Below are 10,801 nucleotides of genomic sequence, written 5' to 3'. Positions count from 1 at the left end.
TTTGAAATGAAGCTGGACTATTGCTCTCTTTATTAGGTTTTAGTATCAATATCATTTTTCTCTTTTTAAATTTAACACAATGCTGAGCATGATATTAGTAAATTTCTTTTTTTAAGATTTATTTATTTTACAGAAAGCGAGAGAGAGAAAGCATGCCTGCGAGGTGGGGGAGGGCAAAGGGAAAGTGAGAGAGAGAATCTTCAAGCATACTCCCCACTGAGCGTGGAACCTGACATGGGGCTCTATCCCATGACCCATGAGATCAGGACCTGAGCTGAAACCAAGAGTCAGTCAGCCTCCCAGGCACCCTGATATTGGTAAATTTCTGTTACATTTAAGAAAGAATTGATTTGTAAATATATCTCTGCCTGGCTTGATTTTTTTCAGCTCCAGGGTCAGAAGAGGATCAGTTCATAACATTCTCAGTTTCTTCCTTCTCTCATTGATTTGCTTAAGATTTCTAACTTCTTTGATACAAATTTTATTTACATATTTTCCTTAAAACTCATCTGTTTCATTCTTATTCTCAGATATATTTCCATATAATTTGGCAAAATAATATCACAGACCTATCTTTTCTGTATGTATTCTAAGTATTTCATATACTAGAAACAATTTTTATAAACAGGGTGTTATTGATATTAGTGTTTAAATATGTTTGTTGGCCATAATATCTTGGAAAGCTATTTATAAAAACATCCTTCAAGGAATTCTTATTCTGAATTCTAAACAATGAACTTATAAATAAGAGTTTAATCTCCAATGTTCCCATACGTTTGATATTTCTTGACAGAAAAATAAAGAAATAAACAACCTTAATAAATTATACTTACAGATTTTTGTTTTCTGAAATTTTCCATTTTGCCTTCTCTGTTTTATTTGCTAAATTGCTAAGATTCTATGTTCTTTTCTCAGTTCCCATTGATCATTTGCTCTTCTATTTTCCTTAGAAACCAGTTCTTTAGCAAATCACTAGAAATTTTTAACTTTTTTTTTTTTAAAGATTTTTTTTTTATTTGAGAGAGAGAGTGAGAGAGAGAGAGAGCACAAGAGGGGGCAGTGGGAGAGGGAGAAGCAGACTCCCTGCCGAGCAGGGAGCCCGATGCAGGACTCGATCCCGGGACTCCAGGATCATGACCTGAGCCGAAGGCAGTCGCTTAACCAACTGAGCCACCCAGGAGCCCGAAATTTTTAACTTTCTATTCCTTGACTAAATCTAATTCTTGATTTCCCAAAGCAAGGAATTTTTCCTTGTTTGTTCACAAATTCTCTTTTCTGAAGTAGAGCCCTTTTAAATAGAAGTAGGTTCCTTGGGCCATCTTTACAACTTTTTAGATACTGGGATTATTGGATTCTAGATGGTATAATATATCAGTACTTGATCTCTACACTTACTAATTGTGGGTCCTGAACACCTGCCTTCCAGATGGTAGAGCATTTCTAGCTTTGAGGTAAAATAAACAAGTGTACAAATAATATTATATGCACACACAGAAAAGAGCATAAAATATATGTAAATTTTCAGCCCCTATATCATTTTCTCCAGAGTATATTTGGTGCCCTGAAACTTGTATCTGGTGGCTATGGGTCTTGGTCCTACTGAACTTCCACATACATTCTATTGGCCAAACAAGTTACACAGCAATGTATAACTTCAAGGGGATGAAGGAGAACAAAACTGTGATGTGCCCAGAAGGAAGAGATATATTTATTGGTGAATAGCACTAGTGAATACTAGAATAAGCATTATCCATTATAGTTCAATGAATTTATCTTCATTTTTTCTAACTATGACGGCATAGTATTCAGAGTTGAAAGATGTCTTAAGGTTATTATAAATTTCCCTCATTTTACAAATTAGTGAATTGGGTTATAGAGTCATTTTGTGACTTGCCCAAGGTCATGTGGAAGGGTTTGGGCTAAATCACTGTCCTTTTGATACTCAGACTGGCATATCACACCATGTGGTATATCTAGAAGGTTGTAAATGCTATTCAAGGACCCTCTAATCACAGGACCTCTGCAAAAAAAAAAAAAAATGAGGTCTTAGATCTGTCTGTTGGCAACAGGTCCTTTTTAAGATGTTTGCTTGAAAATTCTAATCTTCAGTTTAAGAAAGTAATTTATTCATGGGAAATCTTCACAAGAGGAAACCAAATATAAAATAATTGATATAAAGTATGAGGGGAAATACTCTTGATAGAACTACATTTCAAAGTAGCATCCTTAGAAGAGTCTTGAGCAATGCATTTATGGAAAGTGAATCAGATTCTTCTGTTAGGCATTTTGGCATTTGATCTTGTTCACATTTTCCAAAGATGCCACCTAACAAGTAAATTGAGATTATCCTGAGTGTCAGAGAATAATTTAGTCCCATGAGGTGCTTTATTACTCTTGAGCAACATGTTATTAATACAACTACTATAAACAAATAGTGAGGATTTGGCTAGTCATCAGAATTTCTATCTGCTTTGCCTTAATCTTCACTTCCTTTATTACCTTGGACAAACCTGTTACTTCCGTAAGTCTGAACATTAGTGTTTGTTATATATCAAGTGGTGGAACTATATAAGCTCTAAGGTTTCTTTTAATTATAAAGTTCTGAGGCTTTGACTCTTGCTATACACCATGCAAATCAAAAACCAAATAAATATCAACCTATTAAAAAGCCCATTAACACATTATCCATGAGGAGAGAGACCAAGTCAGTTTTTTTTTTTTTTACCATTGTTTCCCTGGTACCAAGACAAATGCTTGATATATTGTAGGTGCTTATTGAATATTTGTTGAATTAATTAATTCATTAACATGGTAATTGCCATACCTTAATTGAGAAAGCTTGAGGGTAGAACCAAATTTTTCTGACTGTATACTGCATTCCTTCATTTTATGGCTGGATGGACTAGAATTCAGCAACTGTGATGGCATATACTTAATGAAGATTTAACAAATATTAGTATTATCAGAACACAATCCAATTCTGGTAATACATGTACCCTAGAGTGTTGAGATTTTTAATTAATCTAAAAATGACATATATTTGGATCTATATGATGTGCAATGAGCAGGCCACTTTTTTATATTACAAAAAACTCAGAGGTAGAGATCATCTAATCAAGGACATCTTATTTGGCCAGAGAGGAAAATGAAGCACTAAGATTTTTAGATGCACAAGTCCCTTAATGAAAGGTGTTTGTTAACCACATGGTAGATTTCCAGGATGCTAAATTCATTGACAGAGGATTACACTTGTATTCCGTCAGAATTAATGCAATCATGTCATTGCTGACATATCCTTGTGACCCAAGATTATTTTTTTCCCAACATCTCTGTAAATTTAGGGTGCTCTATAGACCATTAACTCTCAAGTGTTCTCAAATGCTCAAATGTGATCTCCATTCCCAAAATAGTAAATCCTGATAGTATTATTTAATTATAACACAACAACCTCATATGTAAAATAATGCTGGATATATGATACAACCATCCCAATGATTATTTTAGCAACCAGCAACAATTTTTGTTCCAAATACATGACTACTAACAAGTAAAGAAGAAAAAAATGTGCCTATTGCTAGTTTAATTTATAAAGAATGTTTGTATTTCCTAAATGGAGGTACAGAGGCTTGAGTTAGTTCTTGCTCCCAGTGATTGCTCTACTTGTGATTTTAAATAATTTCATTTTCTTTTTTTAAAAGATTTTATTTATTTATTTGACAGAGAGAGACACGGCGAGAGAAGGAACACAAGCAAGGGGAGTGGAAGAGGGAGAAGCAGGCCTCCCGCTGAGCAGGGAGCCCAATGCGGGGCTCGATCCCAGGACCCTGGGATCATGACCTGAACCAAAGGCAGACGCTTAATGACTGAACCACACAGGCATCCCCCACTTGCACTTTTCTAGGGAAAGAAGCTTAACCCTCCAAACAGTTAATGTCCTGCTGTAGACATATAAATATTTTAATGAAATAAGTCTCAAGTTAGCTAAAAGCAATATATTGAGTGCCTGTAAGTAGAATTAACTAAGCAGTAAGGTAATAGTTATTTTTTATTTTGAGGAAAATCACCTTTGGATACTAGCTCATTTTGTGCAAGACAGAAATAAAGATTCTGACTTACATCCCTATTCTCAGAGCACAATTTATAGAGTTGAACAGTTGCACTGATGTGTCTAAAAATTGATTTGTCTTTCTTAAACTATACTGTTCTTTTGTAATAGCTCTATTGAGGTATAATTCACATATCATAAAATTTGTCAATTTAAAGTATACAATTCAAGTGGTTTTACTATATTCATAGAATTATGTAACATTACCACAATCTAATTATCAGCTATTCTCCATTCTCCCTCTCTCTAACCCTTGGCAACCATTAATCTATTTTCTCTATTGCCTATTCTGGACATCTTGCATAAATGGAATCATATAATATGTAGTCTCTTGTAGCTGACTGCTTTCACTGAGCACAATCTTCTCAAGGATCATCCATGTTGTAGCATGCATCAGGACTTCATTTCCTTTTTGTTGTTGAGTAGTATTCCACAGTATGGATGTACCATTTTGTTTATCCATACATCTGTTAACAGACATTTGGGTTGTTTCCACTTTTTGGATATCATGAGTTATAATGCTGTTATGAACATTAATGTGCAAGAGGTCTTAGCCTCAGGAATCAAAAAGAAATATAAGGCATCCTAAGTCGGCAATGAAGAAGTTAACCTCTCATTCTTTGAAGATGACATGATAATGTATGTGGAAAACCCAAAAGACTTCACCCCAAAATTGCTAGAACTCATACAGGAATTCAGCAAAGTGGAAGATATAAAATCAATTCACAGAAATCAGCTGCATTTCTATACACTAACAACAAGACAGAAGAAAGAGAAATTAAGGAGTTGATCCCATTTACAACTGCACCAAAATCCGTAAGATACCTAGGAATAACCCTAACCAAAGAAGCAAAGGATCTGTACTCAGAAAACTATAGTACACTAATGAAAGAAGTTGAGGAAGACACAAAGAAATGGAAAAATGTCCCATGCTCATGGATTGGAAGAAAAATATTGTTAAAATGTCTATGCAACCTAGAGCTATCTACACATTCAATGCAATCCCTATCAAAATAACATCACCTTTTCTCAAAGAAATGGGACAAATAATCCTAAAATTTGTATGTAACCAAAAAAGACCCCGAATAGCCAAAGGAACATTGAAAAAGAAAACCAAAGTTGGTGGCATCACAATTGCGGAATTCAAGCTCTATTAGAAAGCTATATTCAGGGGCACCTGTGTGGTTCAGTGGTTAAGCATCTGCCTTCTGCTCAGGTCATGATCCCAGGGTCCTGGGATGGAGCCCTTCCTCAGGCTCCCAGTTCAGCGGGAAACCTGCTTCTCCCTCTCCCACTCCCCCTGCTTGTGTTCCCTCTCTCACTGTGTTTCTCTCTGTCAAATAAATAAATAAAATCTTTTAAAAAAAAAAGCTATAATCATAAAGATAGTATGGTACTGGCACAAGAATAGACACATAGATCAATGGAACAGAATAGAGAACCCAGAAATGGACCCTCAACTCTATGGTCAACTAATCATTGACAAAGCAAGAAAGAATATACAATGCAAAAAAAGACAGTCTCTTCAATAAATGGTGTTGGGGGGGCGCCTGGGTGGCTCAGTCATTAAGCGTCTGCCTTCAACTCAGGTCATGATCTCAGGGTCCTGGGATCGAGCCCCGCATCGGGCTCCCCTCTGTGGGAAGCCTGCTTCTCCCTCTCCCACTCCCCTTGCTTGTGCTCCCTCTCTCACTGTGTCTCTCTCTGTCAAATAAATAAATAAAATCTTTAAAAAAAATAAAATAAAATAAATGGTGTTGGGAAAATTGGACAGTCACATGCAGAAGAATGAAACTGGACCATTTCCTTACACCATACACAAAAATAAACTCAATATGGATGAAAGACCTAAATGTGAGACATGGTCAAAATCCACCAAAAAAAGAGGAGAACACAGGAAAGAACCTCTGTGACCTTGGCCACAGCAACTTCTTGCTAGACACATCTCCAAAAGCAGAGGAAACAAAGGCAAAAATTAATTTTGGGACTTCATCGAGATAAAAAGCTTTTGAACAGCAAAGGAAACAGTTGACAAAACCAAAAGACAACCGATAGAATAGGAGAAGATATTTGCAAATGTCTTATCAGATAAAGGGCTAGTATCCAAAATCTATAAAGAACTTATCAAACTCAACACCCAAAGAACAAAGAATCCAGTCAAGAAGTGGGCAGAAGACATTAACACACATTTCTCCAAAGAAGACATACAAATGGCCAACAGACACATGAAAAAATGCTCAACATCACTCAGAAGCAGGGAAATACAAATCAAAACCACAATGAGATACCACCTCACACCATTCAGAATGGCTAAAATTAACAAATCAGGAAATGACAGATGTTGGCGAGGATGCAAAAAAGGGGAACCCTCTCACACTACTGGTGAGAATGCAAGCTGGTGCAGCCACTCTGGAAAACAGTATGGAGGTTCCTCAAAAAGTTAAAAATAGAGCTACCCTACGGCCCAGCAATTGCACTACTGGGTATTTACCCCAAAGATACAAAGATACAAATCCGAAGGGGTACGTGCACCCCAGTGTTTCTAACAACAATGTCCACAATAGCCAAACTATAGAAAGAGCCCAGATGTCCATTGACAGATGAATGGATAAAGAAGAAGTGGTATATATATACAATGGAATATTACTCAGCCATCAAAAAAAAAAAAAGAAATCTTGCCATTTGCAACGATGTGGATGGAACTAGAGGGCATTATGCTAAGTGAAATAAGTCAATCAGAGAAAGACAATTATCATATGATCTCACTCATATGTGGAATTTAAGAAATAAAACAGAGGTTCATAGGGGAAGAGAGGAAAAAATAAAACAATATGAAATCAGAGAGGGAGACAAACCACAAGAGACTCTTAATCATAGGAAACAAACTAAGGGTTGCTGGAGGGGAGGAGGATGGAGGGATGGGATAACTGGTTGATGGACATTAAGGAGGGCACATGATGTAATAAGCCCTGGGTATTATATAAGACTGATGAATCACTGACCTCTACCTCTGAAACTAATAATACATTATATGTTAATTAATTGAATTTAAATTAAAAATAAAGAAAATAATGTCATCAGTGGAAATAGGAAATGTAAGATTAGCACTAGAGTTTTGCTATATTTGGGGCAGAAAGAGATGGTGACCCTGTTAATTTTAAATTTTTGACAGGTCTTTTTTTTTAAAGAGAGAGGGAGAGGGGGTATGGGGCAGAGGGAGAGAGAGAATCTTAAGTAGGCTCCCTGCTCACTGCAGAGCTTGATGTGGGGCTCTACCTCATGGCCCTGAGATCATGACCATGAGAACTCATGTCTCTGAGATCAAGAGTCAGACATTTAACTGACTGAGCCCCCCAGGCGCCCCAATTTTTGATGGTTTTATCACTAGTAGTCATCATTCTTATAACAACAAAAGCCTTTAATTTTAGTTTGAATTTCATATTGCTGTTGTTGCAGTTTTCTTTGCTTAGGTAAATAAGCAGTGCAGAAACTGAATATTTACCAATACATTGTAGTTGCTCTCCTTTAATCATTTTTGTGCAACATTATAACTGATGATATCAGTTAATTTTGTAGAAAAGTTGCAAAAGTGCTTCAAGGGAAGAGAACAACTATTTTGTCCCCAAAATAATACTGATGTCTTACATTTGCATCCTTCTTTATAATCAAAAGGATAATAAATATTAACTCTAAAAAAAAAAGTGACTGCCAGGTCAGTGGTTCCCAGGGCCAATCTAGGATGGAGGTGGCATGGGATCATTTTCCTGGGGAAAACTATAGCTCCTATACTATATCTAGTATATCCTAGATAAAGTATATCTAGGATAAAGACATGTTTATTCTGGCAGTGAAAGTGGAATGTAGTCTGTCTAAATCCAACTCTGCTCTCCCTAAAGGAAAGGCAACAAGTAGACCCTTGCTTACCATGTACACAGAGTTGACAGTCAGTGTGGAAGATGGGGAAATAGTTCAAAAAGTCTCCTGAGGATATCCACAACAGTTACTAAGATTTCAACCTTGTTCTTCTTTCATAAATATGGTTGGAAAAGCAGAAATACCCAACAGTAAAAAAAGATAACACAAAAGAGAAAAGACCAAGATAAGTAAACTAAAGAACAGAATCTGGAAGAAAAGAGATTAAATGCAGGACACAGGAAAGGACTTTGGGATATAGAATCCAACAAAACAGATAGAGGCTCAATGCAGGAAATTCAGTATTCACCTAAAAGGATCACCATACAAACAATCCTGAGAAAATGGAGAAGAGGGAATCATGAAAGAAAGAGCAGTTTACATTTTCCCAATGATGAAGAAAGATAAACCTTCATTATCTGTAGGAATGACAAAAGACACACAACTAAATATCTCCTGGTGAAATATCAGGACCTCAAAGATCAAAAGACTATCTAAGAAGTTCCCTGAGAGGAAACATAAAACACAAAAGTTTGGGGCACCTGGGTGGCTCAGTCGTTAAGGGTCCTGGGTTCGAGCCCTGCCTCGGGCTCCCTGCTCAGCAGGAAGCCTGCTTCTCCCTCTCCCACTCCCCCTGCTGTGTTCCCTCTCTCGTTCTCTCTCTCTGTGTCAAATAAATAAATAAATAAATAAATAAATCTAACTTAAAAAAAAAAAAAAAAAACCACAACAGTTTGCTTATGAAGAAATTAAGGTCAGACACCCTACAGACCACAAGAAAATGGAATAGGCTTCAACGTTTTGAAGGAAAATAACCTTGAATCTAAAATATATTATCTAGATATGTAATCAGTTATCAATCAAGTGTAAAGACAAAGTGGAAATATTTTTGCAGTATACAAAAACTAGGAAACTTTAATACTATGCATCTTCCTTTTAAAAAAATATTTGAAGAAACAGTCCAGAAAAAAATGAAAAAAAGATTCAGAATAATAAAGGAGAAAGACATTGGATCTAATCAACAGTAGTATTAAATCAGGATTTCAACAAAGAATTGTTGCAGCAGTCCTAAGAATTAAATAATCTAATTCAGAAAAGAAGTGGGCTAGCCTGCCGGCTGGGGTTTCCGAGCCGCTTGCACTGCGACCCCCGCACCTCTGTGAACATGGCGCTGCGAGCAGTGCGGAGCATTGCGGGCTGTGGCCTGCAGTCTGCGCGTCGCCTCCGCGCCCTCCGCACCCTGCCTGCTGCGGCCCTGGGGGCTGAGGGCGGGCGCTGTCCGGACACTGCGCACGGGCTCCGCTCTGCTCTCCGTGCGTAAATTCACAGACAAACATGAATGGATAACAACAGAAAATGGTATTGGAACAGTGGGAATCAGCAATTTTGCACAGGAAGCTCTGGGAGATGTTGTTTACTGTAGTCTGCCTGAAGTTGGGACAAAACTGAACAAACAAGATGAGTTTGGTGCTTTGGAAAGTGTGAAAGCTGCTAGTGAACTCTATTCTCCTCTATCAGGAGAAGTAACTGAAATTAATGAAGCTCTTGCAGAAAATCCAGGACTTGTCAACAAATCTTGTTATGAAGATGGTTGGCTGATCAAGATAGCACTCAGTAATCCTTCAGAACTGGATGAATTAATGAGTGAAGAAGCATATGAGAAATACATAAAATCTATTGAGGAGTGAAAATGGAACCCCTAAATAAACTAGTATGAAACAACTTAATCTAGCAAAGTTGTCTTAAATTAGTGGTACACAGAGATTTAAAATAGCAACTATTAGCAATACCAGTAGAGAAAGAAACTACTTGCAACAATGCTAATGGAAGAAAATACCCCTTAACTTTATAATGATTGCAGAAAAACACAACATGCATCTGTTTTGCAACACCCTCTGATTTTTATGCTCCAGTTATAATATTCAGAATACTGAAATTATCTTTGGTTAAAAACTAGTTATGAAAATTATGTAATTCAAGGATGACATTGTTACCTTAAGCCTTAAGCTTACATCTATCCCTGGATGGGGGTCAAAATGCTTAAATAATCTTTCCATTGGAAATAACTGGCAGTAGAGAAAGGTTTGTTAGTTGTAATGTGCCAGATAAAGAACAATACTATCTTAATTTTGCAATATACTGCACTTGCTGGTGCTATTTTTATACAATGAAGCAACAGCCTTGCAGGCAGATAGTTTAATAAAACATTCAATTTCTTCGTTATTCATGTTTTTTGTTTTAATATTTCATTTAGTGACTCTGCTAGTATTTGTGAAAATGCTAATTTTAACTTATGGAAAGTTATTTTTTTAAAAGGAAATTTAAGCCATAACAATGAAAGGTTCCAAGAAAATGTTTCCTTTTAGTCACAAATCTGGTTTTTCTTAAAGACCTAATTGCCTGATAGCATTAAGTACCATTTTTGGTCATCTTTAATATAATCAAAAAGAAAGCAAAAAAAAAAAAAGTGGGCTATAAAAATATTGACAATCAAGCTGATAGTATTCAAATGATAAGATTAGGAAGTCAGAATATGAGTGAGCTGTAAATAATCATATGCTTTATCTTTTTTTTTTTTTTAAGCAATTAGCGTGGTGCCTGGGTGGCTCAGTTGGTTAAGCAACCGACTCATGATTTTGACTCAGGTCATGATCTCATGTGTGGTGAGCTGGAGCCCTGCAAAGGGCTCTGTGCTCAGCAGGGAGTCTGCTTGAGATTCTCTCCCTCTGCCCCTCCCCCCACTTATGCTCACATGTGCTCTCTCTTTCAGATAAATAAATAGAT

At 36.6% G+C, this 10,801-nt stretch overlaps 1 pseudogene across 1 annotated transcript; it reads left to right on the top strand.

Moving 5' to 3' along the window:
- The first annotated feature begins 9,106 nt into the window (after nt 1-9,106).
- On the top strand, nt 9,107-10,156 carry LOC118004408 (annotated as a pseudogene). Its single transcript, XR_004677575.1, has one exon. The product of XR_004677575.1 is annotated as a glycine cleavage system H protein, mitochondrial-like (transcript).
- Nucleotides 10,157-10,801: the final 645 nt, after the last annotated feature.

This window comes from Mirounga leonina, unplaced genomic scaffold (genome assembly GCF_011800145.1).
Source record: "Mirounga leonina isolate KUSES-001 unplaced genomic scaffold, KU_Mleo_1.0 Mir_93, whole genome shotgun sequence".
NCBI lineage: Eukaryota > Metazoa > Chordata > Mammalia > Carnivora > Phocidae > Mirounga > Mirounga leonina.
This window is presented reverse-complemented; position numbering and strand designations above follow the sequence as displayed.